Consider the following 6270-nt stretch of genomic DNA (forward strand, 5'->3'; position numbering starts at 1 on the left):
TCATCTTCAAATGTGTTAATATTGCTGATTTTTTGAATAATAAAATGCCTAATTTTTGTCAAATTTGGGATCACAGAGATTATCAATATAATTTTTTATCGTGAATATTTTACAAAAAATATCTTTCATAAATTATACTAATAGTTTTATAAATGCGTTTAAAAATTAATAAATGTAAAAAATTTTAACACCACTGCACAGCTATGTACCGAAATATGACTATATTCTAAAACATTAGAGCGAGAGGTTTAAAAGAATACTATTTTATGTAACAAAAATACTTTATGCAGTCATCAAATGTTTAAAATAAATATGAGGGATAATAAGGCTTCAAAATTATATAAATAGATAATCTACAACGTTTAAGGAGTGTCCAGGATCATGGTTTGAAAATACAATAAAAACTCAATTTTGACCTACGACGAGCATGTGGGCCGTTAACAAGTATCGTTAACATATCGTTGGGAAATTAAAATATTTTTGTAGGATATAAATGATTATTTAAATACTTACGTCAATATGCAATTAAAAAATATTTTTCTTAAAGGTTTTAAATATTCGCCTAGTATGGATTCTTTGCCGCTGGTAGAGTATACGTTTTATAACTTTGCACTTTTTACTACATCGATACGCCTCTTTGCCTGATTACCTCGCATAATATTAGATCAAATGATATTCACTTGTATTAATAATATAAATAGTAATACGGTGGAAACCCAAAAATCTATCACGATAAAAAACAACCGTCAAAGCCTCAAAAATTATATAATATATGTCGTAATAATTAAATAAATAGATAATTTATAATGTGTAAAAAAAATTTGAAAGTTATGAAGCATAATATACGCGACGTAGGTACTTTCAAAAAATGTATCAGACACTTCATAGGAAGGGTGTAATCTGTTGACCCATTTGCACCCCGCTTATATGATATAGAACTGTTGGTACGAGCTCTACGTACCGAGCTCTACGAAAAAGTCCGGTTTAGTTATTGATATGACTAGATATAATAATTTTAATGTTGATTACAATGTTACCTAAGTATACTTGTTTACTATATTTTTCACCATTAACCATTGGCTGCTGTAATATAATAAATGCTTTTTGTTATGTAAATTCATATAAATTCAATATGCCGTCTTTAAACAGCATGAATAAACAGCAATATCGCCTGACCCAATTAAGGTTCTGGGATCGCAGCAATATTAAAAAAAATATTCAATATCTAGAGAAGAAAACCGACTTCTTTTCACCACAAAGAATTTACTGATATCTAACCTAAATTTGGGTATTCTGAATACTTTATATCCTATTTTAACGAGTTTTTCTCGGAATACCTACAGAATCTCTCCCATATTCGTTTTCTGCGGTAAGGCATCCACTTAATATGGCAATAATTAATTTTACATAATATAAAAACAGAAATAATGCAACTGTTATAAAATAAAATAAATACATAATACGGAAAGAGAACGTATTGGTTAAATATCTTTTTACAGAAACAAACATAAATTTTAAACTTCTCCATAAGTGTTATCCTCTGGCTTCTGTCCCTTGCTCATCATCTTGCTAACCATTCTAACATGCCCCAATTTTCCTCCACGCAGTTGATCCAGCTTTTTCGCGGTCTGTATCCGCTGGAGTACCCACCTGGCCAGGATCATTGACATCCTGTTATCTTTCAATGTGACCTATTCGCGACAATTCACAGCTTAGTGTACGTTAATTACATTGAGTACATTAATTATAAATCGTTTGTGTAATATTTTTCTGTAAGGTAATTGGTGGGTTGAAACTATCGTAAACATATAATGTGAACATGCGCATCGTAGTTTATCATATGTTTGTATTGAGGTATTATAATTGTTACAATAAGTTAGTTATAATTGTTAATATAAGTGCTATGTTTTAACAGCACCTCTCTTGGCTGAAATTTTCAACTTTTAAAGCGAGATAGACAGTTTAGACGGCAACATAATATAATAATTAATAATTATTATTATTACTTTAAATTATTGACAATACCTTTGAAAGATATCTCATGTGCGCCGCGCCATCTATATTTTAAGCTACAAACAAATTTATAAAAATCATTAATTTTTATATAAAGTTATTTATACTTATATAATTTAAAAATTTAATCTTTCATGTTGTGACTTCGACGTTATATATCAATAAGAGATTCTATATTAAAATATTATTGTGTAAAATAATGTGCCCCATCTGTCTACAGCCGATAGTATTTTGATATTTGTCAACGACTTCAATCTGATAATTAATCTCCATAAGCATTACTTTTTATCTGTCATGGATCTTATTTCATCATGGCTTCATATAAAATACTTCACAAAATTGCCAACCTAAGAGAGGCTTAACTATTTATCAACTACTAAGTACGCCATTCCCGCGACCTAGGTATACAGCCTGTGACGAGCTTCGCGGACACCCTTGTTTTCATTTAATTAAACTGAAAACCACGGCAGAGCAAGGGATGCCTGGCGCAGGGCCGATTTCTAGGGGTGTGAGAAAGAGAGAGCATATCCACACAGGCCGAGGGGGTGATAACAACACCTTCTGAAAAAGGAAAACAACATTTCTCCTGAAAATTCTGTAATGATTTGGGCTCAGGAATTCAGGACAGTGAACCGGGAATGTATGGGCATGGATCGTAGGGCGTAGAGATTTTATGAGATTAATATTATTATATGGTGTTTAATTAATGCTGTGCGAAGGTGCGCTAAGCCTAATTTAGGGCGCATAACCATATAAGTATTTATGGGATAACACAAGAACACCATAAAGATAAATTTTGACTTTAGGGTGTAATGTTTAACACGTAGCCGTGGAATATTTAAATACATTATAATTCAGTATAATATCTATTAAAATGAACTAGAAGGAAGGACTATAGCACCATGTGTCTGGGGTGAGGATATCCTATCTGGTAATAGTTTCAATGATAGATCTTACAAGCTCCTTCGCAAATACAACATAGGCTTCAATCACGTCACAGCCTACTGATAAACCTATATGATGAACAATGTGCATATAACAAATAGCTATAACGTAGACATTAATAAATTAATAATTAAAATATCTCGTCAATTAATATAAAATATCATTTATGAAACCTTCCAGTAAATCTTTATTAATCTTCGCAAAATGTTTCCCATTATCTTAAGGACCACCACATATGCACTTATAATAATTTATGTCTATTTTTTCAGTGTGTAATGCGAATGACAATGCCGTTTTCATTTATTTAGTTCTTATGTCATCGACTTTAAAATAATGTTTTCAAAATTAGAACCGCCTAGGCCCTAGAAAAACCATGCATATGTATCCCACAGTTTAAATGCCAGAAGATATCCGTATTTGGCAACGTATTTTTTAGACTTGTACGTGGTGTAAATGAGAACTGCCATTATTGGTAGTATAGACTTGTACCTGTTTTCTTAGAAGTCGGGAGCATCAGTTGTTTCTTCTCCTAAGGTGCAGAACTAACCTGCCATTAGTGATGCACATTGGGAGGGCACAGCGCTCGAAATGGACAAATTTACGAACCGGAGCGGTCGACAGTTTTCTGAAGATATTCACATATTTATCAAATTGTATGTGTTTTTTATAAAAATAAGTGGATTAGATTTTCTATTATATGGCTTATCTAGCTCATTCGGTCAAATTATTTTTTCCACGAGACGGAGCGATAATTTTACCGATTTCACGAACAGGAACGGCGCTCCGGTGCGCTCCGGTCCATTTCGAGCCCTGGGAGGGCAATAACTCTGCTCGTCGATGTTGATATATTCTACCCACGTGAGGATGAGTACAGGTAGACGTTGTTTTATAAATTCCTAAAATACAGTCCACTTAGCTAATTTGGCGTGCTTCCATGCTTTATAATTTTTGTAGCTATTTATTTTTTATACTGTTTATTGTGATTGTTCACTGTTTTAATTCTATTTCTTTGCTTTTTAAATGTCACTTTGTGAACGTCTTGAATTTATAATTTGTAATGTTCACTGTAGGGTATGTAAAAAAAAATCGAACATTTCTTCAGTTATTGGGAAATGTAAAAAATACTTATAAAATTATATCTTAATAATATAAAATATAATAATCTGAATGAAGTTTGAAATGCTTTATCTTCAATTGAACTGTAGATAAATTAAAATATCATTAAACTACAACAATAAAAAAATGTTTAAATATAAAATTATTAGTATGGAATCAGAATCGCAATCTTTAAAATAGCAAATACATATCAATATTATTAGCAACAATACATTAATCCGATTAAATAAATCGTTCAATACACCCATCCATATAATGTATGTATCGACTCAATTTACCTAATGTATCAAATCTGATACGAATGTCATTTAGAAGCATACTGTTCTGGCAGGCCTACCTAATCTACTGATGTGCTTGTATCAAATCACTCAGTAGAAAGCTTCTGGGAGCTTAAAGCCTTCGCCAATATTAGGGCTTTCGAATTTACCGGACTGTGGTTCTTACCAGTTAAACAAATAATTCACTACCGGGATTATACCGGTTATTTAAATTCATTAATAAAAATAATAATTAAAGTCGAATATAAATAAATATCGAAAGAAAACATCACCATTTTGCAATATATATTTATTTATTTAATCTTAATTAAAATTATTCTGATGTTGGTTTTCAAAATAACCTGGAGAAACTAGTGGTTTTGGGAAGGAAAGGCGAGGCAAAGGAAAAGCATCAGCGAGCGTGACCAAGTGAAGGTGCTTACTAGGGGTAGTTTTCATTATGCCCTGAGAGAAGCATATGACTATGAGGGATGGAGAATCTTGTGGTTTAAACATATTACTATCATGAATTGACACGTGAATTCACTATCTCTACCTCAACATTTACAATATAATATCTATATATCAGCCTATCTATATATCAGTAGACGTTATGATAATATTATATTGTTCGGGCCATTGGTCGCGTAGAAAATGACTGCATTTCAGGGTGGCCACGATACAACATATAATAATATGAGGGAATGACAGAAAACTTATTAACATAATATTTCATAGCATTCGTATTATTATAGTACGAACATCAAACATAATAATATTACGTTCTTATACATTAAAAAATAGTTGGCTTTCGCCAACGACCATACCATGTTGAAAGCGCCGGTTCTCGTCCGATCACCGAAGTTAAGCAACATTGGGCGCGGATAGTACTTGGATGGGTGACCGCTTGGGAACACCGCGTGCCGTTGGCTTTTTTTTGCATTTATCGAAATGATATTGTTATTTCACAATAATAATATTTTCGTAAAAATATAGAAATGTATTTCAAAACGAGTGGATATTCCCGAAAATCTCATTGACGGCTTGATTTCTTTAAATAAGTTCGTAGTTATTAAAATAATAATATGACATTATTAAAAATAAAATACAGCTTACTCGATTTACATTGAAAAGAAAGAACACATATTTTCATAACAATTTTCGTTTTTCCACCAATTAAATTCGCGGTATCTACGAGGGAAATACGTCGGAGTTAGATACTTTGCATGTAGGACCAGACGGATACTGCTGCCCAAAATAAGAAAGTCAGGTCTCGATTGCAGTTGCAGCGAAATTCGAAGAAGAATACTTCATCATATTACATCATACTACATACATAATAATTTTACGTGATGCTGTCACCGTGGACATACCTACTTGAAATATATTTAAAATAAATTATTTCTTTAACATCATTTTTGAAAACACTTATGAGAGAATATATTAAAACCAATAGAAAAAGTCTTTTTAAAACACCTTACAGTGCTGTTAAAATATAGTACTTATTGCAACAATAATTACAACCAACTTATCGCACCTAATTTTTACAATAAGTGCTAATATTTTGATACAAACCTTCCCTAAGTTTGATTATATCTATCAATTTATCACTTAAGCGGTCGATACGTCGTACAGAATAGACCAACAGGTATCAAATAAATACTCACTGAAGCGTTTTCTAAATTAAGCTACTATTGGCTATCGGCTTTTGTATTTTAAATCAAAGTAGGTATTACTTTAATTACTAACCGATGTCACGGATCACTCCAAGATATTTTAGTAATGTAGCTTCCTTGGACTTTTTTTTTTTTTTAATTTATGACTTTTTTTATTCAACGAATAATTCACAAGATTTAAGAATGTAACATTCAAATTATTGAGCATACCTACATAATTTATTTTATTTTGTTAACTGTCAATTCATGGTGGAACTGCATAG

The 6270-nt window shown here is 31.7% G+C and overlaps 1 non-coding gene across 1 annotated transcript; it reads left to right on the top strand.

Moving 5' to 3' along the window:
• The first annotated feature begins 5144 nt into the window (after positions 1-5144).
• LOC147073888 (5S ribosomal RNA) lies at positions 5145-5263 on the top strand. Its single transcript, XR_015070419.1, has one exon. It is a non-coding gene; the product is annotated as a 5S ribosomal RNA (ribosomal RNA).
• The last annotated feature ends 1007 nt before the right edge of the window (positions 5264-6270 follow it).

The sequence above is a fragment of the Rhyacophila brunnea genome, unplaced genomic scaffold (assembly GCF_057557595.1).
Source record: "Rhyacophila brunnea isolate RB1 unplaced genomic scaffold, BYU_Rbru_1.0 scaffold_17, whole genome shotgun sequence".
NCBI classification, from domain to species: domain Eukaryota; kingdom Metazoa; phylum Arthropoda; class Insecta; order Trichoptera; family Rhyacophilidae; genus Rhyacophila; species Rhyacophila brunnea.